The 23,438-nt window shown below is 46.9% G+C and overlaps 1 long non-coding RNA gene across 1 annotated transcript; it reads right to left on the bottom strand.

Moving 5' to 3' along the window:
- Positions 1 to 3,276: 3,276 nt before the first annotated feature.
- Positions 3,277 to 23,435, bottom strand: LOC148687740 (uncharacterized). The gene is made up of 3 exons (XR_015946635.1): positions 22,563 to 23,435; positions 10,303 to 10,452; positions 3,277 to 8,525 (listed from the first exon to the last, which is right to left on the bottom strand). It is a non-coding gene; the product is annotated as an uncharacterized LOC148687740 (long non-coding RNA).
- Between the last annotated feature and the right edge of the window lie 3 nt (positions 23,436 to 23,438).

The following is a 23,438-nucleotide window of genomic DNA, read 5'->3' as shown; positions in this document are numbered from 1 at the left end:
GGGAAAGTCTCACCTGTAGGCTTTTGCTGGTCTGCCTCTTTTTACTTTGAAAGAAAAACAACAACCCATGAGGCATAGGTTTAAGATGATTGAGAGGCTTTTCTGCTGTGTTTTTGAAGGCAAGTAGAAAACCAGGTTATGAACATTGCTGTGAACACGGCAGTGCACTGACTATGAAATAGGACTCCCTGATGGGGAAAAACAACTTGAAGAAGCCTTTGCCATGGCTAAAGAATGCATGTGTGTTTTCTTTCTCAATGCAGCTTACAGGCAAGAGACCCTCCGCCATGGCTGCTGCCCTAGATACACATCTCTTTTCAGCCCAGTGCTTGAGGCAGAAGATCGCCAGCCTATCGAATATGCACGTGATGCTGTTTCAATCAGGATCAAAAAGGAAGAAAGTGTGTGTGTGTGTGTGTGTGTGTGTGTGTGTGTGTGTGAGAGAGAGAGAGAGAGAGAGAGAGAGAGAGAGAGAGAGAGAGAATTATCCTAAGGGAGCTCAGAAATGCACCCTTGAAATGCATGACGAGATCCTACATGACATAGGTCAGGGGTCAGCAACCTTTTTCAGCCATGTGGTGGGCCGGACTATATTTTGAAAAAGAAGAAGAAATGAACAAATTCCTATATCCCACAAATAACCCAGAGATGCATTTTTAAATAAAAGCACACATTCTACTCATGTAAAAACACGCTGATTCTAAGAGCTGTTCGGCAGTGGAATTTGCTACCAAGGAGTGTGGTTGAGTCACCTCCTTTGGAGGTCTTTAAGCAGAGGCTTGACAGGCATATGTCAAGAATGCTTTGATGGTGTTTCCTGCTTGGCAGGGGGTTGTACTGGATGGCCCTTGTGGTCTCTTCCAACTCTATGATTCTATGATTCCCGGACAGTCCACGGGGCCGGATTGAGAAGGCGAATGGGCTGCATCCGGCCCACGGGCCTTAGGTTGCCTACCCCTGACATAGGTAGAGAATGATATGCATTCTCTTAAATCGAGCTCCCGAACAATTCCTCCTAGAAATAAGCAAGGACCTGGGCAGTGTGGGCACTGTTGCAAGCCAAAACACCCATTTGTCCAGAAAAGTGCAGCAGGGAACCTCTCTGCTAAAGGGAAGCTACTACACAGGCAGCGTGCCGTTTGCCGAATGTCGGTTTCGTAAGGCAACATTTCTGGTTAATCAATTACAGCCGCGAAAAAATGCAGTCCTGCCAGTGTCCGCTTCATTGTATGCAACGCTGGGGGCGGGGCGGGGGGAAAGCTACCCTACATTTGCCTCTGCTTGACACAATGAGCAAGCGTTTCAAAACAGGATTTAGCTGTACTGGAACATACAGTCAGCCTTCATTCTTCCACAGCATAATAAATGGGTATTAACTTAAAAGAGGCCTTTGGAATGGTTGCCCCTGCTGAATCCTGCAGGCGCTGAGTCAGTGAACTTTGCAAAGCCTCACCCCTGACCCCGGGATATGCATGCAAAGCAGACAATTACACAAGTTATTCCGGTTGTAGAATACTAGCAGTGCCGGCTCCAGGTTTTAGGGGGCCCTTGGGCAAGTAGATCTCAACGGGGGACCCCTCCCAGCTGTTAGTGCCTCAAAGAGTGGAGGGGAAATTCAATGCAGTAACACATTTAAAGCCAAATCTATCATATTCATGCTTTTTCAGGCAGTAGGCGAACCAAAACATTGCTATTTTTCGGAATTCACGCGAGATGCGCAATGCGGTTTTGCAACCCTGCAATGTTTACAAAAAATGCATGCCTTATTAGGGAAAGTGTGCCTGCAAACGAATAAATTAGTGAGAATAACACACAAAAATGCACCATATTGCAAAAATTAGGAGAAATGTGTTTGTTAGGAGAAATTCACACGAAAAACGCTGATGAATTTTCGTGATGATTTTTTTAAATAAAAAATTGCCTATCACTGCCAAATGTGGAGAACTCGATTTAAGATTGGGAAAAGGGCAACCGGAGAGAGCCGAGATTGGCAGATCCTTCCACCCACTAGTTGCCAGCTGTTGCTGCTCCTCTGCTTCTATCATTACTACCACCTGTTTGCTTGCCAGGCAGAGCCAATGAGCAATCAGGCAATGGCAGTGACTTCTTCCTTCTCACTATGGCAGTTGTTCAGTTCCCCATCTCCTCTGGGCCAGAGTGAGAGGCAGATGAGCAACCAGGCTGCAGCAGTGAAGAAGGCGAGCAGATCCTGATGGTGCTTGTCAGTGGGCACCTTGCTGGGAAGGGCAGGGGTGTAGGGAGGCGCTGCGACACCCGGGGTATGCGTCGTTATGTGGCAAGGTATCACCGCCCCCCTGCGCCTCCAAAGCCGTGCGCCTCCAGCTACAAATTCCAGGTAAAAAGCCCGTTCGGCGGTGCGCCAAGCGGACTTTTTACCAGGTGGCTGGAGGCTCGGCTTGGGAGTCGCGGGGGTGGGGGCGCCAAGTGGCACCCCCCGGACCGCCCCATCGTGCCCCCATCGCGACGCCCCTGGGGAGGGGGTCACCTGGACCCTTGGCAGGAGCCCAAACAGCCTTGGCCCAGTATACCTGAAGGAGCATCTCCACCCCCATCATTCAGCCTGGACACTGAGGTCCAGCGGCGAGGGCCTTCTGGTGGTTCCCTCACTGGGAGAAGTGAGGTTACAGGGAACCAGGCAGAGGGCCTTCTCAGTAGTGGCGCCCGCCCTGTAGAATGCCCTCCCATCAGATGTCAAGGAAATAAACAGCTATCCTACTTTTAAAAGACATCTGAAGGCAGCCCAGTTTAGGGAAATTTTTAAAGTTTAATGCTGTATTGTGTTTTTAATATTCGATTGGGAGCCGCCCAGAGTGGCTGGTGAAACCCAGCCAGATGGGCGGGATATAAATATATTATTATTATTATGCCAACTCTTGATGCCAGACCCAGCTTGATCAAAACCACACTGAAATACACACACAACTGATACAGCTTATGTCCCAAAGCACATTGCAAATTGTTGCACTCTTTCTTTACTATTTCATTTGATTTCATTGATGAATCATTTCCTATGGAACACCCTGAAGCCGTTTGAAAGTAAAAACATCTCTAAAATCAATGTCAAATCCTACACTGATATTGACACAGATCCAATACAGATAGAGTATTTACTTATTACATTTATACCACACCTTTCCCCCAAGGAGCTCAAGGCGGTCTGCACGGTTGTATTATTATTATTATTATTATTATTATTATTATTATTATTATTATTTAAATTTGTATAGAGCCCTTAATCCGTGGATCTCAGGGCGGTTCACAACATAAAATCACAATATAACGAACACAACAACCACCTGTCTTTCAGGCGCTTGGGAATTACAGCGGAAAGAACTTTGACAGGTGGGTGGGACAACGGACCTGTCCGTTGTCTGATGTCATCATGATGTCATCTGATGTCATCATGATTTTAAGTGATTGACAGGTGGGTTGTTGTGAGTGCAGCAAATAAACAGCCACACACTTTTTCTTCAAGCGTCAAAGCAAAGAAGGGAAAGGGTGCCATATGGAACTGGATGACGGTGAAAAGAAACGTCTTAAGAAATAAAACAGGATGCCAATGTTCCATGTATGGTGCTGTTTGGGTGTCTGGTTTGCTTGGTATGGGCTCCCTACCATAGGGGTGGGGAACTTTTTCCAGCCTGAGGGTCACATTGCCTTCGGAGCAACTTCCTGAGGGCCGCAGGCAAAAGTTGACAATGTGAATTTTACCTTTGGCCCGTAGGTTAGTTCCTTCCCTCTCGCACATCCCTTTTTATCGTCCAACCAGGCATTTTCAAGAGTTCCAGTCAGGCACAAACACTTAAGAAGGGTGCAAAGCTTGGGGAGAGAAGGGCTGACAGAGAGGCATTTGACCCCTAGCCATGAGATTTCCCCTTCCTTACCCCACAGTATTTCTCTTCTCATTAAGAGTGTTGCTTTTTTTCCTGATTAAAATACAGTGGTTGCGATCAGGATCCGTTCTGGAGGCCCGTTCGCAACATGAAAAGGCCACATTCTGAAGTGCTGCATCTGCGCACGCGCGTGACGCAATTCGGCGCCTCTTCGCATAGCACAATTTAGTGTTTCTGCGCATGCGCGCGCACCGAACCCAGAAGTAACCCATTCCGGGACTTCCGGGTTCGGCGCGTCCGTAACCTGAAAAGACGCAACCCGCAGCGGACGTAACATGAGGTATGACTGTACCATTTGACACCCATTTCTTCTCCCTGTTTTTGTATTATTTCTCCTGATGCAGTCAGCGCAAATATTCTAAAAATGCTCGATGTTTTCCTTGCTGCCTCACACCCTTCTTTTTTCCATGAATTCTGAAAAGCATATGGGGGCGGGGCGGTAGAGGAGGTTTGCCCTGTGTGAGTTTAGCTGCTGCAGGGGCACAGTGGAAACGCAGGACGATTTCATAATGAGCCCAAGGTCATGTGATTGGAACAGCCGGTCACATTTTTTGAATGCTTTAGCGGTTTGTAGCTCCCATGTAGCATGCCCCCCACCCCTCTGGCCACAGGAAATCATGTTCCAAAACGAGAAGAGAAAAAACCCCATCTGAATGGTTCTTCCAAATAAAAGAATAAGGTTTGGCTATTATTGGTCTTTGCTTTCCGTGAAAACACATGCTATAAAATATGTAATGTTTTTAATTCTGTGTATTTTAATATTTAAAAGGATTAAAGAAATGAAAGAGCAAGTGTGGTGAACCATTCACCCACAAGCCTCATCTGGCCTGCCAAGGTCTTAAAAAGTGCTCAACAACCTAGAGCAGGCACCCCCAAACTTTGGCCCTCCAATTGATTCAGACTACAATTCCCATCATCCCTGACCACTGGTCCTGTTAGCTAGGGATCATAGAATCATAGAATCGTAGAGTTGAAAGAGACCACAAGGGCCATCCAGTCCAACCCCCTGCCGAGCAGGAAACACCATAAAAAGCATTCTTGACATATGCCTGTCAAGCCTCTGCTTAAAGACCTCCAAAGAAGGAGACTCCACCACACTCCTTGGTAGCAAATTCCACTGCTGAACAGCTCTTACTGTCAGGAAGTTCTTCCTAATGTTTAAATGGATCATGGGAGTTGTAGGCCAAAATATCTGGAAGGCCGCAGTTTGGGGATGCCTGACCTAGAGCTAAACCAATTGCAATCTGCTAGTAGACAAACCAGGCCCCGCCTTGCCATACCCTCCAAGTGTCTCTATTTTCCAGGGACAGTCCTGGTGTGCCCCATGCCACTGTGTTGTGATCATAGCTAATAACCACTGACAGTGAACCACAAACACTTAAAATGAATCCTTTGTGTACAGAGGTTGTTAATAGATCTAATTAGCAGATGCTGGAAAAACAACAGGAAATGTCTCTCTCCATGGTATCCTGTTCCTGGGAGCATCTATCTGACCATAGTTGGAAACTGGGCGCTAAGCGAGATAGATTTTATTATATACAGTACAGAGCTTCCATGTTCAGGAGCAGTATATCTTAGTGACCCATTGCTGGAGACAAATATTAAATATTGCTCTCATGCCCTGCTGGTGAACCTCTAGAGGTGTCTGTACTGTAGCTGTTAGAAACCATGCTAGACAAGTTGGAGTTTTAATTTACTGGGTGCTTGTTTATTTACATTTCTGTATTGCCCATAAGCTAAACCCTCTGGAAGGTTTGCAAATGCAAGATGAAATTGAAAAACCGAAAAACAGTAAAAAACAACAACCCAATTGTGTACAATACAAATCAGTGACCATGTGTACTCACAAACCTAAAAGCCAACATAAATGGAACCATCATGACATTTAATAAAACCAGCAAAAAACCAAACAAAACAGCGTGGGGAAAAGAAACCGATGCAAAAAATTAAATAGCAAGAGAAATATATGTGTATCGAAAGATAAAAGGATTGGAAGAAGGAAAGGATATTGTCTCAAGGTCCATAACATAGCTGTCAGGTCAGCCTTTCTGGGCATGCCGCTCCATGAATGGTGTGCCGCCACCAATAAGGCCCTCTTCCTAGAAGACATCTGCCCGACTTCATTAGGTGAATGAACCTGATGAAGGGCCCTATGACATCTGCCTGCACACAGATGATAGCTTATCAGAGACTTGCAACTGGTAAAGTGGAGCTGTCATTCGAGAGAGACATTCACTTTGGCTTGCATGTTAATGAAAAAGCTACCTGATTCACACTTCCTGAAAAATACAGGAACTGAAACCCAGCCAACCTTTGAAATTCACGCCTCTCCAAATTTTGCAATGCTGTTCTGCAACCCCAAAATGTCATTACAGTAAAAAACAAACAAACAAACAAACAAACAAACAAAAACATATATTCGTGAAAATAGCAAGGACAAAAATGCATTATATATGGGGAAATTGCTTGGGGGGGAATGTATATTAGGCAAGATTGCACTAAAAATTCTGTCTATTAGGAGGAAGGCACACTAAAATGATGGAGAATTTTCACAAGGGATTATAACATTAATTAAAAACTGGAGTAGAAATGTGGCAAACTGAACTTCGGATGGGAAAAATAAGAACGAGAGAAACCTAAATTGATAGTCACCCATCCCTTGCTGTTGTTGCTCAGGATAGGCACATTTTTCTTAAACAAAGAAATTTCATTCCACCGGGGTCTCTAGTCAAACCGGTTTTGCAGGATTTAAGATGATCTCAGTGATCAATACTGACTCACAGTCAGGGGCACCGGCTTTTTTGAGGCAGGGGGCTGAGCCCCCCAATATTGAGGGGGCCGCCATACCCCAACACCCCCAGGTGAGCGCTGGTGTGCTGGGCAGGAGTGGGAAGCTTGGAGGGTGATTTTCGCCCCCCCCCGCTGCAATCACCAGAGCATCCGGCGCCTGCGCGTCTCAGCAGGCGTGGCCAGATGGGGTGGGGCATCGAATGGATGATGTCATGCATGTGCGACACGCCCCCCCCCCAATGTTGGGCCCAACTCAGCGCGCCTGCTTGCAGTACAACCCTACACATGACCCCCATTCTCTTCCAAACTTTCCAGAAGGCACATGAGTCCTTTTGATGCTATGTCGGCCTGACTTTGTCTGGCTCAAAGCTTGTTCGGCCGACAGTATGGCAGGAGTTAGGAACTTCAGCCTGGGGATGGAACGCGGCCCTCCAATCCTCTCTATCTGGCCCCCAGGACTCTCTGCAGGCCACACTCCCTCCCTAGTCACACCTGCTAATAAACTCCCCTTGCATGCTTTTGCCACGTCTTGTTGAACTTCAATACAGTTGTACCTTGGATCCCCAGCGCCCTGGAACTCGGACGTTTTGGCTCCCAAATGCTGCAAACCCGGAAGTGATTGTTCCGGTTTGTGAACATTCTTTTGGAACCCAAACATCTGACAGGGCTTCTGCGGCTTCTGATTGGCTGCAGGAGCTTTCTGCAGCCAATCAGAAGCCGCAATTTAGTTTTCGACCATTTTGGAAGTCGAATGGACCTCCGGAAAGGATTCTCTTTGACTTCCAAGGTACGACTGTAATGCCTCTTGCTTATCTGGACAGAGGACAGAGGAGTGTGTTGAGAAAGTAGTTGCTGAAAAAAGATAACATTTATATTAATTTCTCCATCGACCTTTGCTTCTGGCCCTGCCCAGATTTGCATGTGGCCTCCGGATGTTTGCACAGATGCACCTGCTGGGCTGATAAAGTTTCCTCAATCTTGTGCTAGCTATAGCAAACACGGTGTTGCCATGGCAGGAATGGTGGACAGGAACAAAGTAGCCCAGGTGAGCAGCAACTGGAAGAGAGGTCGTGTGGTGTTGGAAAACATCACTGCGTATGGCTAAACTATACCAAACAGAAGCTCAATAGTAAAAGTGCAAGGAAGCACTAATAATAATAATAATAATAATAATAATAATAATAATAATAATAATTTATTATTTGTATCCCGCCCATCTGGCTGAGTCTCCCCAGCCACTCTGGGCGGCTCCCAATCGAATATTAATACAATACAGCATTAAATATTAAAAACTTCCCTAAAGAGGCTCCCTTCAGATGTCTTTTAAAAATAGGATAGCTGCTTATTTCCTTGACATCTGTTGGAAGGGCGTTCCACAGGGCGGGTGCTACTACTGAGAAGGCCCTCTGTCTGGTTCCCTGTAACCTCACTTCTCACAATGAGGGAACCGCCAGAAGGCTCCCGGCGCTGGATCTCAGTGTCCGGGCTGAATGATGCGTGTGTGCTGCCGTTTCAGATCTTTCCCAAAAGTCATAGAATCATAGAGTTGAAAGGTACACCAATGGTCATCTAGTCCAACCGCCCTCCAATGCAGGAATCTCAACTAAATCATCTGTCACAGCTGGTCATCCAACCTCTGCTTGAAACCCTGCAAGGAAGGAGAGGCTACCACCCTCCAGGATGGCTATCATATCTCCTCTCAGCCTTCTCTTTTCTAGGCTAAACATACCCAGCTCCTTCAACCATTCCTCAAAAGGCTTGGCTTTCCAGACCCTTGGTCATCTTGTCCGCCCTCCTCTGCACACATTCCAGTCGGATCTTCTGTTATGGAAAAAGAAATCATGGGATAACTGCATGCCCCATAAAACCCTTGTAAGGTTTCCCTGTAGGGAAAGCACTTTGAAAGGTCTGCTTGGAAGCACTGTTGCACTGATGTCTGCAAAGTCCCCTCCCCTTTTGCTCGGCTAAGAATTTTACTTTACAGGCTGCGCTATCACACGCCAAGTTCCTGTTGTCGTCTTTGTGGCTCAGTCTTGGTCCAAGGAACTCCACTTCGGCCTGAAGCCCTTTTAAAAAAAACTTCACAAAAACCTTGTGAGGTAGGTCAGGCTGAGAGAAGTGACTAGTAGGTCAGGCTGAGAGAAGTGACTAGTAACTCAGTGAGTTTCATGGCTCTGAAAGGATTTAGACCAGGCACCCCCAAACTTCGGCCCTCCAGATGTTTTGGACTACAATTCCCATCATCCCTGACCACTGGTCCTGTTAGCTAGGGATCATGTAGGCCAAAACATCGGGAGGGCAGCAGTTTGGGGATGCCTGATTTAGACCCATCCTTACCCACCAAATTCACCACATTGCTCTGGCCCTCTTTTGTAGGTTCTGAAGCGCTGATTTCTGCTCTACAGAACTATATATATATATATATATATATATATATACACACACACACACACACACACACACACACACACACACACACACACTTTAAAAGCTTTCTACGTAGTTTCAGGCATGGTATTATCTATCCATTTCCTCTGCTCTGTTCCTCTATATATGCAAACAGGGTTGTATTTGCCATGGTAACCAATCCACTGCTATCAAGAAGTTGCTGGAAAATGCATAATAGATGCTGGACTTTGTCTCAGAGTACAATTAGATGGAGCGTGGACAAACCTGCGGAACAAGGAGATCTAAAAATAGGATTTATTTAATAATGTGCTAGGGTGGAGGGGTTGCCTCAGCTTAGTAATCAGTTGTGTATGCACGCTCTCTGTTGTGTGCGTATTTTTAATTTAGTTAGTGTATTTCATACCCATAAGCCACTCAAGGTGGTGTAAAACATACCAATTTACTAGTAAAAGCCGCAAAATTGGATAAAGTCATTTAAAAACAATAACCACCCTTCTACTGCTGTGGGAAGGAGAGAAAAATGTCTCCTCCCCCTTTGCCGCCCGTAGTAGCAGCAAGACGCTTGGGAACTGTGTGCCAGCGATTTTGACGGGTGGGTGGGACAGCCTGCTTGTCAATCCACGTGACATCATAATGATGCCTGCCCCTGGTATCTGCGTCAGCCCTGCCCACATGCCAACTTTGACCCGCAAGGCTGATCCTGGTAAGGATCTCTCTTTACCAGGCTCAGCTGGGAGTCGGAATCTTTCGCAAGTCCTACTGGCAATGTGCTACGTAACAGCCAGAGATCTATCAGCAGGTCCAGACGTACCTTCTGCCCAACTCTAATTCAGGTGCATGCTCCCTTTTGATCCTCAACAATCTGAGCCAGTAGCCATTGTAGTCAGGGCTGTCTTAACCATATCTGGCGCCCTGGTGCCAAGATCCCTCCGGCACCCCCCGTGAGTGAGGCGGGCAGGAGGGGCCCCAGGCTCGCGCTCCCCGTGCGCCTCCGGAGAGCTGCCTGAAGCCGCTCAACAGCAGAGGCGCGTGGCGGCAGACACCAGCATTCGGCGCCCCTTCCGCGCCCCTGATGGCCAGGTGCCCTGGCGTCTTGCGCCACCCAGCCCGGGCCTAGGGACGGCCCTGATTGTAGTTAAGCCTCAACACCCCCTCCCCCCATGAATTTGTTTAATACCTCATTACAAACCTGTCTATGTTGGTCGCCACTCTATGTAGAACTTGGAACCGATAGTCCTTTGAAAAAGTCCTTCCTTTGCAAAAAAACGCTTTCAGTGGACGACTTCTCAGATTTTGATGGGTTTTCTCTTTTAACTGCTTCTTTACGGACATCCTAAGCCTGGGATGGGTCGAAACAACAGTCTGAAACAGTCTGCGGTGGTTACGAAACGTGAAATCAAATTGCCCGAGGTTGTGTAGCAGCATAACTTGTCAGAACACACACTTTAGGCAGCAAGAAGGGAGTGGGGTGATAAGTGGGAAGGAACCAGGGTCTATAACTTTCTTTTCTCTGCTAGAATTTGGTGGGTGTGACCTGAATTTGAAGGCCTCCTTTTGGGGTTGCCATATTTTGAAGAGCAAAAAAGAGGAGACACTTCCCAACTCCTACTTTTAACCATGGATCGTCGTGACGACTCTCGTTTTACTTACCCATGGAAAACAGGACGTGTCCTAAAAAGAGAGAGGACATATGGCAACCCTAATGGCAGGTGCAGGGTGAATCTTCTAATGACATTACAGTGGTACCTTGGTTTAAGAACAGCTTAGTTTATGAACAACTTGCATTAAGAATGCTGCAAAATGCCACCTTATTGCTCCCTGCTGCAGGAGTGGGCTCCCCTGGTGGGCTTACCGGATGGTTGGCGGCGGTGGCAGCAGACCGAATGGGTGGGATGAGGCTTGTTCTGGATGGGGTTACATGCCTTCTGAAGGAGAGGGCACATAGCTTGAGGATACTTCCAGATCCATAGTTATGAGGCCCAAGGCCCATCAGCTCCAACCGGTGGCCCAACTGTGCCACTATCTGGGCAGGGACAACCAAACTTCTGTTGTCTACACTCTGGTAACCTCTAGGCTGGATTACTGCAGTGCATTATACATGGGTCAGCCTTTGAAGACCATTCAGAAACTGCATCTGGTGCAGAATTTGACGGCCAGATTTTTTGACTAGGGCAGGACGGTTTGAACATATAGCACCAATCCTGGCCCGAATGCACAGGCTACCAATTTGTTTCTGGGCTTAATTCAATGTGCTGGCTTTGACCTTATGTAGCTGATGAAAATTATTTTGCTATTTGGCTGTCTGTCATTATGTTTTTATTATTGACGTTCTGTAATGAGTTTTTGGTGTGTTTGACACAGTCAAAGGCTTTTGCATAGTCAATGAAGCAAAGGAGATGTTTTTCTGGAACTCTTTAGCTTTCTCCATAATCCAGCACATGTTTGCTACCGTGTTTCCCCTTTTTTAAGACACCGTCTTATAACTTTTTTTCCTCAAAAAAACACACGGTGTCTTATTTTCAGGGGATGTCTTAATTTTTTAATTATGTTTTTATGGTACCTTAAGGCCTCCTTGGCCGGGCCGGGCCGAGGGCTCGGGGTGCTGCTGGGTGCTCTGCATGGTGCTGCTGGGCGCTCTGCGCAGCAGCAGCAGGTTCCAGGCACCGAGGTGACAGGTCGCTGGCTCTTTGCTCTGCCCAGCGCTGCCGGGCGCTCGGCGCTGCGGAGCGCTCCGCTCTGCAGCCGCCGATTCCGGCGGCGGGGCGGCAAACCTCCTAGGCTGGGGCAGGAAGAGGCCAGGCTGTTGGCTCGGCGCTCCGCCCGCTGCAGGACGCTCCGAGCGCTCGGCGCTGCGGAGCGCTCTGCCCTGCAGCCGCCGATTCCAATGGCGGGGCGGCAGGTCTCCTCGGCCGGGCCAGGAAGAGGCCAGGCCGCTGGCTCGGCGCTCCGCCAGCTGCAGGGCGCTCCGCGCACTCGGCGCTGCGGAGCGCTCCGCTCTGCAGCCGCCGATTCTGACGGCGGGGCGGCAGACCACCTCGGCTGGGGCAGGAAGAGGCCAGGCTGTTGGCTCGGCGCTCCGCCCGCTGCAGGACGCTCCGAGCGCTCGGCGCTGCGGAGCGCTCCGCCCTGCAGCCGCCGATTCCAATGGCGGGGCGGCAGGTCTCGGCCGGGCCAGGAAGAGGCCAGGCCGCTGGCTCGGCGCTCCGCCAGCTGCAGGGCGCTCCGCGCACTCGGCGCTGCGGAGCGCTCCGCTCTGCAGCCGCCGATTCTGACGGCGGGGCGGCAGACCTCCTCGGCTGGGGCAGGAAGAGGCCAGGCTGTTGGCTCGGCGCTCTGCCCGCTGCAAGGCTCTCCGAGCGCTCGGCGCTGCGGAGCGCTCCGCCCTGCAGCCGCCGATTCCGGCGGCGGGGCTGCAGGCCTCCTCAGCTGGGCAAAAAAAGAGAAAGAGGCTAGGCCGCTGGCTCGGTGCTCCGCTCTGCAGCCGCGGCAGGCCGATCCTATGCGGAGCGAACCTTTATCTGCCCGCGCTTCAGCATGCGGGACCCGGGAGACGCTGCAGCGGGGAGAAACTAACTAAAACAACAACAGGGGGACGAAGAGCGTGCGGGGTGGCAGCAGTAGCGGAGGTGGCGATAGCGAGGCTGGCCACCCTCAGGAGCTCTATCCAGGGCCGTCTTAGGTATGGCTTATTTTCAGGGTGTGGCTTATATTTCTCAAATGCTTGAAAATCCTGCTACGTCTTATATTATGACTACGTCTTAAAAAGGGGGAAACACGGTATTTGGTCTCTGGTTCCTCTGCCCCTTTGAAATCCAGCTTGCACTTCTGGGAGTTCTCGGTCTACATACTGCTTAAGTCTGCCTTGTAGATTTTAAGCATAACCTTGCTAGCGTGTGAAATGAGCTATGAAATGTGTGAAATGACTATGCAAAAGCCTTTGACTGTGTTGACCACAGTAAACTATGGCAAGTTCTTAAAGAAATGGGAGTGCTTAAAGAAATGGGAGTGTCTCCTGAGAAATCTCTATGTGGACAAGAAGCTACAGTTAGAACTGGATATGGAACAACTGATTGGTTCAAAATTGGGAAAGGAGTACGACAAGGCTGTATATTGTCTCCCTGCTTATTTAACTTATATGCAGAATTCATCATGCAAAAGGCTGGGGCAAATAGTAGGGAAAGAAATGGAGGCAGTGAGAGATTTTACTTTCTTGGGTTCCATGATCACTGCAGATGGTGACAGCAGTCACAAAATTAAAAGATGCCTGCTTCTTGGGAGAAAAGCAATGACAAACCTAAACAGCATCTTAAAAAGCAGAGACATCACCTTGCTGACAAAGGTCTGCGTAGTTAAAGCTATGGTTTCCCCAGTAGTGATATATGGAAGTGAGAGCTGGACCATAAAGAAGGCTGAAGAATTGATGCTTTTGAATTATGGTGCTGGAGGAGACACTTGAGAGTCCTACGGACTGCAAGAAGACCAAACCTATCCATTCTTAAGGAAATCAGCCCTGAGTGCTCACTGGAAGGACAGATCCTGAAGCTGAGGCTCCAATACTTTGGCCACCTCATGAGAAGAGAAGAATCTCTGGAAAAGACCCTGATGTTGGGGAAGATAGAGAGCACAAGGAGAAGGGGACGACAGAGGACGAGATGGTCGGACAGTGTTCTTGAGGCCACAAACATGAGTTTGACCAAACTGCGGGAGGCAGTGGAAGACAGGAGTGCCTGGCGTGCTCTGGTCCATGGGGTCACGAAGAGTTGGACACAACTAAACGACTAAACAACAACAATGAGTTTTTAATGTTGTACACCACCCTGGGCTCTTCTGATAAGGGGTAGTATATGAATTGAACTAACAACAACAAAAACAGTTTAGGACACCAGTAGCTTGAGGGTCGCCTCTCGACGTTTATCTGACCCAGAGATCAGCTGATGAAGGGTCGGTTAAAAATATATTAAACAAATAAAGAAATCACAACTGGGGCTCTTGCTATGTCCCAATGGACTGCACAAAAGTGCTGAACACATGTTAAATGAAAGGAGACCATGGTTTGCCTACTATGCACCTGGATGTTCTAACCATAGTGCAGGGCTCTAAACTATGGTTAGCACAAACCATTGTTTGGTGACATGTCTGAACCTGAACCACAGTTGGATGAAAACCCCATCTTCTCTATATTCTTTGCCATTTTTTCTACCACCGCACACTAGAATCAAGCCTTACCAAAAAGGTAAACAAGACCTGCTAATTAAAATTGGCTTCCCTGGAATAATCAATTGAATAAGCTGTATTAGAAAAAGCTTTTGGCCTTATCCTTCAGAAGTTGAGAATCCGTACATTTCTATTCATTTGGTTCTGTTTTGAGAGGGCAGCTCACATTTGCCTTTATCAGTGTGAGAGATTGCTGTGTTCATAGCTCTGTTATCGAGGCCTTCAGGAAGCTCTGAAATGGGCTGTCCTCATGGGCTCTGACACCTGGAGCTGGTGATTATAGAGCGGCAACCATGCCTGAGTGTGTGAGAATAAGTCCGTCATTTTCCAAAAGGCTATCATGTTTGATGTCAAGGAGAATTTTAATAAGAACCCAGTTCAGGGAGAAGTTTACTGAGAGCTTTATCACACCCTATCCTGAAAACCCAGAGCACTGTGTACACTGTTGTTGCTGATGTTGTTTTTAATTTAAAAAGTTCAAAAATAAACTCTTAAAAACAGTCTCTGAAATATCATTACTTAGAGGAGCTCGGGTGGAATCTACACACATATTAAAAAGGCTGTGAAAACGCTTTTTTAAAAAAAAGTTTTGAAAAATGCATTGAATTTGCCATAGCTCACAGTTGCCATCTAGTGTCCCATTTGTATATTGCACTTTATGACACATTTAAAACGTCTTATTTGCAGCTATATAGCTCAGTCTTAAGTTACAAAGGGGACGCAATCTCTGAACTTTGGGTTTTATTGAAGACTAGCTGGCCCTGCACGCGTTGCTGTGTGTTAGTCTGTGAAATTTTGCTCCTGGCCCCACCCACTGGCATGCAGCCCTGGAATGGAAACTTGGAAGGGAATGTGACCCCTGGTCTGAAAAAAGATCCTTCATCTCTGCTGTGTGTTCTCTGCAATCTTTTAAAATTACCTTTCAACACCATGTCTCTCTCTACAGGATGATAGAGAGTGGGCAGCTTCTCCTGCCCATGTTGTGTCCCTAGGCAATTTGCGTAGGTGTGTGTGTTTGTCCTTCTCTGATAAGCAGATTCTTGCTCTTGCACCTCCTCCCCTCCCCTCCCCTTCCTGTCTTTGGATTCCTGGCTGCCAAGAATTCCTTTGGGCACTGTTTCTTTTGCAGCAGTGGGGTTTCTGGGCTTCTAGATTCAAATCTAATTTTATTTCCGGAAGAGGCAAACACCTGATCTCAGTGAGAAACTTAAGGGAAGGGGGTGCGAAGAGAATAAAGCAATCGCCGCATTTATTTTTTTACGTGTATAAATAAACCATAGCATTAAACAGGTCTCTAAAAATAAACAGCTCTCTGGCAAACTCTCCCAGAGAAAGGAATGTGGCCTACTTTGCAGTTTGTTGCCCAGATGTTTACAGAATGAAAGGCTTTTGAGAAAAGACCGTTTTTAAAAAATTATTCCCAATTAGTTTCGTTTATCTGTTTATGATGAGAAGCATGCACCCTTAACTCGAAGGTCCCAGGGTGGAAATACACACGGTCCAAAACAAAATTGTGCAATAAAATTAAACAGCTTGGAACAAAAGGCAGGATTCAGCTGCAAACAAAACAACCCACCTGAAGCAGATAGCATAGCAAATGTACTTGTTTCTTACAAGATCCTAATACCACCTTCCTTGGGGCAAGCCCATATGCAACTGGGCATTTTAATGTAGAAAGGAGGAGAGTAAAGGGAGAGAGGATCAAGGTTTATAACAGTTTGCATGTTGGTATCTGAAGAAGTGTGCATGCACACGAAAGCTCATACCAATGACAAACTTAGTTGGTCTCTAAGGTGCTGCTGGAAGAATTTTTTTTTGTAAAGAAAGCAGTTAGAAATGTAAATTCTCCTCCCTTTGGTGTGATACTACAACCAATTGGGTTATCCAATCAGGCCTACAGTTGCAGGCATAGCTGCCAAGTTATCCCTTTTTTACAGGGATTTTCCCTTATGCTGAATAGGCTTCCTCGCGAGAAAAGTGAAAACTTGGCAGCTATGGTTGCAGGCACACATGGCTACCAGCTTGCTGAATCTGAAAGGGCCTTTTCTGCAGTGGCTCCCCATGTGTGGAAAGTTCTCCCCAGGGAGGTTTGGCTGGCACCTTCATTATACACCTTTAGGTGCCAGGTGAAAACATCCCTCCTCAACCAGGCCTTTGGCTGATTGACATTTGATTCCATTTTAATGTGTTTGGGGAGATTGGGGATTATTGGTTTCTTGTTGTTCTTATTTTTTACTATGTATTTTGTGGGTTTTGTATTGCAATTTTGCATTGTGAACAGCTACCCGGAGACCTGCGGATGAAGGGCGGCATACAAATTTAATAAATAAAAAATAAAACTAATAAGATCTAGGCCTGGTCATTCAAATACGCGCTGCAATGCAGCTATGCCAGCACCACCACGGGTTATGTGACCATAGCAGGGGTGCCAACTTGAATAAAATATGGGGGGGTGCGCCAGGTAAGCGCTGCCCAGCTCCACATAATTGACCACATGACACAGTGCACACACACACCATTTGAATGGCAATGCCCATTAACTGTGGGGGGGGCAGCCCCCTCAAATATTTTATTGGGGGGGCAAAGACCCCTCGGCCCCTAGGATTTGGCTCCTATAGACCAGAGCAACATATGGACATGCATTATATCTGCTGGAGGGTGTGACCTGGGATGGCTGCCTCTCTTCCAGCTCACTCAGTCAGGGCCTTCCTCGAGGACACTGTGATGCATTGGGAGAAGACCACTAGATTCATAATGTTGTTGTTTAGTCGTTTGGTCGTGTCCAACTCTTCGTGACCCCATGGACCAGAGTACGCCAGGCACTCCTGTCTTCCACTGCCTCCCGCAGTTTGGCCAGACTCACGTTGGTGGCTTCGAGAACACCGTCAAACCATTTCGTCTTCTGTCGTCCCCTTCTCCTAGTGTCCTCAATCTTTCCCAACATCATGGTCTTTTCCAGGGAGTCTTCTCTTCTCATGAGGTGGCCAAAGTATTGGAGCCTCAGCTTCAGGATCTGTCCTTCCAGTGAGCACTCAGGGCTGATTTCCTTAAGAATGGATATAATAATAATAATAAGTTATTTATACCCTGCCCATCTGGCTGGGTTTCCCCAGCCACTCTGGGCGGCTTCCAACAGAATATTAAAAACACAACAAAACATGAAACATTAAAAACTTCCCTAAACAGGGCTGCCTTCAGATGTCGTTTAAAAGTAGGATAGTTGTTTTTTTCCTTGATATCTGATGGGAGGGCGTTCCACAGGGCGGACGCCACTACCAAGAAGGCCCTCTGCCTGGTTCCCTGGAACCTCACTTCTCCCAGTGAGGGAACCGCCAGAAGGCCCTTGGCGCTGGACGATGGGGGTGGAGACGCTCCTTCAAGTATACTGGACCAAGGCCATTTAGGGCTTTAAAGGTCAGCACCAACATTTTGAATTGTGCTCGGAAACATACTGAGGGTCAATGTAGGCCTTTCAGGACTGGTGTTATATGGTTAGATGAACCAGCCAGACTACTCAGTAGCAAGCAAGCAAGGCTTCTTCTGGTGCAATAGCTCAGGAGGATGGGAGAAGCCCAGGAGGAACAGCCATGGGGCACTTTCCCTCAGCACCAGATTCCTGAGGTGACCACCTCACACTCCCTAATATTAGTGCCAGCCTTAGACACTGAAGTAACTTGCATTTTGCTCCATGGGCATATTTTCAAAATCTCTTCTATGACTAATGGGCACTTCTTTTCCCCTTGCAAAGCTGAGGCTCATTTTTAGTTCCATTCTTAAAAGCTTTTGGGCAACTTGCGAATTTCTGCCTTTACTGAGCTGCAGGGGGACGTTTTAATTCAGGCGGAGAATCTAGGTCAGCTGTTCATAAAAATAACTCAAGTGTTCATTGAACAAAAGGTACAAGCCTCCAGCAGCCCAGAAAGGTTATTTTTCCCCCTCCTTTCCCTTTCCCTTTTTTCTTTTTTTAGTATTGGATATTATCAGCTCACAAATTGGACACCCAATTCATTGTGCGCAACTTTTCCTGTGAATGGGATTGTTGCAGGAGCTACCAACTCAATGGATGTCAGTGGAAGCCTTTTTTTAAAAAAGAGTTGTTATTAAGGTTAATTGGGTTTTTCCAAATGAGCAGAAAATCAGTTCATTCATTTCCAGAAAGAAGGGGGAAAATTCAGCCACAGCCAAAAATATTTAATTCATTCACACTACACGAAGCCTCAATTCAGATTGTCAATGTGTACGTACTTTGCTCCCTGTGTGGGACTAAAATGAGGCACAGTAACGGAAAATAAGTTTTGTTTGGATGTTTTCATTTTGGGGGGAAATTTGTGGAAGGGGTCTCTTCTAATAATTCCACCAGCCTCAGAAATGCTGGAAATGGTGGTCAGGGACAGGGCTTTCTCGGTGGCGGCCCATAAATTGTGGAACTCCTTCCCTCTCAGCTTCCTATTCCTCAGATGTTAAGGTCAGTTCTCCACATTTCCATATCAGCTGGTGGGTGTTTTTTTTAAAAAGCCATCATAAAAATTTGCCCGCATTTTACTGAGAATTTCTCCTGATAGGCGCATTTTTTGTGTGTGCCATTTTGCCCAATATCAGGGCCAGCTCGAGCTGCTTTGCTGCCTGAGGCAAAGGACAAAATGGCGCCCCTCAATTCTGACAGGCAGTTGAACCTTACTTAAACGCTGTCGAAGGGGCAGCATCTTTTGGCGGGCCTAAGGACAGCAGGCCAGATATGGCAGCGCAAAGCAGTCTGGCTTAGGGGACTGAGGGAGAATGGTGGTGATTGGTGCCTATTGGGATTGTTATGGCAGAAGACAGGAAGCCTGACAGTAGGAGACGAAGCCGGAGCCCATGACAGGCAGAGCTGTCCCCTGACTGGTTGTGTGTAAGAAGGCAGGCAGGTGGGGCTGGTTCAGGGCAGGCTGGGGTTGGTAGGGCACTGTCCTGTTTCCTCAAATGGAGCTGCCTCTGCTGAGGGGAAATGGTGAGGAGACTGCTGCCACCCCCCAGCATCTGCCACCTGAGGCAGCTGCCTCACTCTGTCTAATGGTAGGGCCAGAAACAAACCCCTGTGTTGCAATAAGAACCAATCACAACAATACAAGCACAACACGTAGGCTAATAGTTAGTAGAAAATATACAATAGAATAATTATATCATTCAAATTATAGGAGTAAGCCAAACAAAGTTCATATCAAAGTTCCTCTGTCTTCAACAGAAGACGTCTCAAAAGTCTCTCAATAGTCTTCCGTTGAAACTTTTGAAAGACTATTGACAGACTTTGCTTTTGAAACTTTTTAGATGTCTTCTGCTGAAACTTTTCAAAGACTATTGTGAAACTGTCCTTAGACATCTGTTTTGAACACACAGCTTGACGGTCCTTGCTACCACTCTGTTATATTGTACATATGAACTTTGATTAGCTTACTCCAATAATTTGAATGATATAGCACTTTATATCATTTAAATATAATGCGGGTTGTGGTAGGGCTGCTAGGAAATTTAATATAGGGTTTGGGGCTTTAGCCTAGGCCACAGGTCATGCTGAGTAATGGGGGTGTGGTTATGTAAATCCTGGATCAATGATTGGTCAAGGGGCTTCCCTTTTAACCTTCTGCCCTCCATTTTAGAGCTCACTTTTGCCTTAGCTTTTGAATCCCCTCCCACCCACCCCTTTTTTCCTTGGCAGGTTAGCCTGACATTGCTTTGCCTTTGGGGCCGCCTGTATACAGGGGCCAGTAGGAATTTTTCCAATTGGCTGATTGGCCTTGCCTCTTGGTTTTCGCCTACTGCTTAGCACAATGTCACAACTTGTTAGGTTGGCGGTTAGGCTTTTGGTTGGTTAACAGTCGGAGAGGGGTGTGGCATCTAGATGCCTACCCCCCCACCTTTTGCTCCACATAGAAGTATTCCGTTAAAGGAATCCCGGGGCTTACGCTCTTGTCCTTACCATCCAGCCATTGGCAGGGATGGTGGGCCCAATTATAAGAGTACGAGCCTTGGGGAACATTTTTGGGAAAAGAGAGGAGGGAATGCCTGAGCTCAGCCACCTCCTCTCCCAGAGATGTTCACTTGACTTCCCAGGAAGTTGGAGCAGGTACTGTCCAAGCGGACAGTGGTGAGTCCTGTCCCTTGGGGGCAGCTGAAATGAGTCCTGCCCCAAGTTGGCAGATGATGTGAGTCCTGTCCGAAGGGGACAGATGGTTGAGTCCTGTCCCAACTGGACAGATGAGTTGAGTCCTGTCCTTAGAGGACAGATGGAGATAGTCCTTCTTAGGGAAGGACCAGTGGTTAACCAAAAGCCTAAGCCAACACTTGGATTAAAATTGTGTAATTAAAGTTGTGGCCTAAATTAATTGCCAAAAACCAAACCATAATTCTTGTGTCAGTGTGAGTTATTTAAGGTTAATTTCTGGTAAGCCTCGACACACAACATTATTCTACTACAGTCGTACCTTGTTTTGCGACTGGGATCTGTTCTGGAGCCTCAGCTGCTAGCCAAAAAGGACACAGGGCAAAGTGTTGCGCCTGTGCACCCGCGTGGAGAGGTTTGCGCTTCTACGTGTTGTGTTTGTATTGTCGTAATGGTAGGGCCAGCCTTGGCTGACATACACATTTTGCAAAGCAATTTCCCCACATATAATGCATTTTGGGATGCTGTTTTTTTTAAAAAAAGATTCATGTGCACATTTTAACGCACACTTTACCCTCATGTATGTATTTTTTTATTTTTTTTAGTGATGTATGGAAGTGAGAGCTGGACCATAAAGAAGGCTGATCGCCAAAGAATTGATGCTTTTGAATTATGGTGCTGGAGGAGACTCTTGAGAGTCCCATGGACTGCAAGAAGATCAAACCTATCCATTCTTAAGGAAATCAGCCCTGAGTGCTCACTGGAAGGACAGATCGTGAAGCTGAGGCTCCAATACTTTGGCCACCTCATGAGAAGAGAACACTCCCTGGAAAAGACCCTGATGTTGGGAAAGATGGAGGGCACAAGGAGAAGGGGACAACAGAGGACGAGATGATTGAACAGTGTTCTCGAAGCTACGAACATGAGTTTGACCAAACCGTGGGAGGCAGTGGAAGACAGGAGTGCCTGGCGTGCTATGGTCCATGGGGTCACGAAGAGTCGGACACGACTAAACGACTAAACAACAATGTATTTTTTTTATATATATATACATTACTTGTCTGGAGAAGTGCACCAAACACCTCGGGTTACAAACACTTCGGGTTACAGACTCCGCTAACCCAGAAATAGTACCTCGGGTTAATAACTTCACCTCAGGATGAGAACAGAAATTGCGTGCTGGCGGTGCAGCAGAGGCGGGAGGCCCCATTAGCTAAAGTGGTACCTCAGGTTAAGAATGGTTTCAGGTTAAGAACGGACCTCCGGAACAAATTAAGTTAGTAACCAGAGGTACCACTGTACTACCATAAGCTACACTGTGCATAATTTGTAAATGTGTAGCTCAAAAGAGGAATGCTGTGCTGCAACCACATTTTAAAAATACAAGGCAGTATCTGAATAATTTGTTCCATCAGCACAAGGATTTCTGCTTTTACAATGGAACTTCCTCTCTCTCCGCCCCCTAAATAGGTTCTGGGGTTTCTGGGGATTTCTTCCACCAGAAATCCTTGTACTGATGGGGAACAAATTTGTTGGATATCATTGCTCATAGGATGAGGAATCATGTGACGTTTATAGTTCCGGTATTTGCTATCCTTTTTTTTTTTTTGCTTTCGTTTTAATCAGGCTTAGACATAAAGTGGTTTGTCTTTTAGGCGGATATTGGGAGGAAGCAAATGTTAAAAAGAGTCTTTTGTTACTGCTGGGCACTGGCAGAATGAAATCAGCCCTGAGTCGGTAATCCCTTTCCTCTGTCATGTGCTACAATGACTACACTGTGTTCTAGCAAATGGGCAGGCCAAAACAAACAAACAAACAAACAAAATACAACCTCAGTTTCTGCGTTATACGGTATATATGGGACTACGTCACCACCTCAAACTCTCTTATTAGCTGAAATGCTTTTCAGCAAAAGTATCAATATTTGGCGAATCATAAAAACAGAATTCTAAATTTAATTAGGTCTTCCAACTGTGTCGTTATTCCATTTGACACTTCCTGCAAATGGTAGCAATGTCCAAAAGCAGATTTTAATAGGACCCATCCCCTAATGAGGAGAGAGTATTATTAGAATTACTATCACAACATTTATTACTCACCATTTCTCCCAGGAGTTCAAGTTCTTGTTCATGGGTATTTCCTTTCCATTTTATCCTCGCAACAACCCTGTGAGGTAGGCAGGACTGTGGCTGTGGAGACTGATCTGGGAGAGACATGTTTTGTTGCAGCTGGGGCAAATGAAGGCATCTGGTTGTGCTGATGCAGGGGCACCGTGGCATTTCTTCTCTCTGCGCTCCTGCCAGAAGTCATTCCTTCTCTGGCCACTGCTGTGGATACACGACCCGACTGTCTAGTCTCCAGGCAATGCTGTCTGGGATTCACTTGTACATTACCTCTGACTGTGGAGGTAGAGCATAGCCATCAGGGTTAGTAGCCATGGATAACAATATCTTCCCTGACCCTTATTCACTCTGTGATCCCTCACTACACTTGCCACATGGCTTGCAGAAATCCTTATGGAAGCTGCCACGTGGCTCAAAGCCGTCGTTTGATTCTTTTCTAAAAGTAGGCGAAAACGTTTGCAAACTGCAGCACATGGCTTGGGGTGAGCTGAGCAAGTGGGTGCCATTTCACCACCCTTGTCAGCTGCAGCCTGGGACTCATGCAACATATGTTTCATCGCATGAGAGGGGTCATGTGACCGGACCTTGGCATGAATTTCCCCACTCGGCATGCAGCCCAAACAAGCCATTGTAATTTTTTTGTGCTCTTTTTGTTATGCAAAATGACACCATGCCTAGTCTAGACTATTCTATAGCCCAGCATTATTCTACAGCCCGGCATTGTCAGCGAGGTCAAGGGAAGTCATAGTCCCACTCTATTCTGCCTTGGGCAGGCCACACCTGGAATGCTGTGTCCAATTCTGGGCGCCTCAATTTCAGAAGGATGTTGACAAGCTGGAACGTGTGCAGTGA

The sequence above is a fragment of the Zootoca vivipara genome, chromosome 1 (genome assembly GCF_965207765.1).
Source record: "Zootoca vivipara chromosome 1, rZooViv2.hap1.1, whole genome shotgun sequence".
NCBI lineage: Eukaryota > Metazoa > Chordata > Lepidosauria > Squamata > Lacertidae > Zootoca > Zootoca vivipara.
This window is presented reverse-complemented; position numbering and strand designations above follow the sequence as displayed.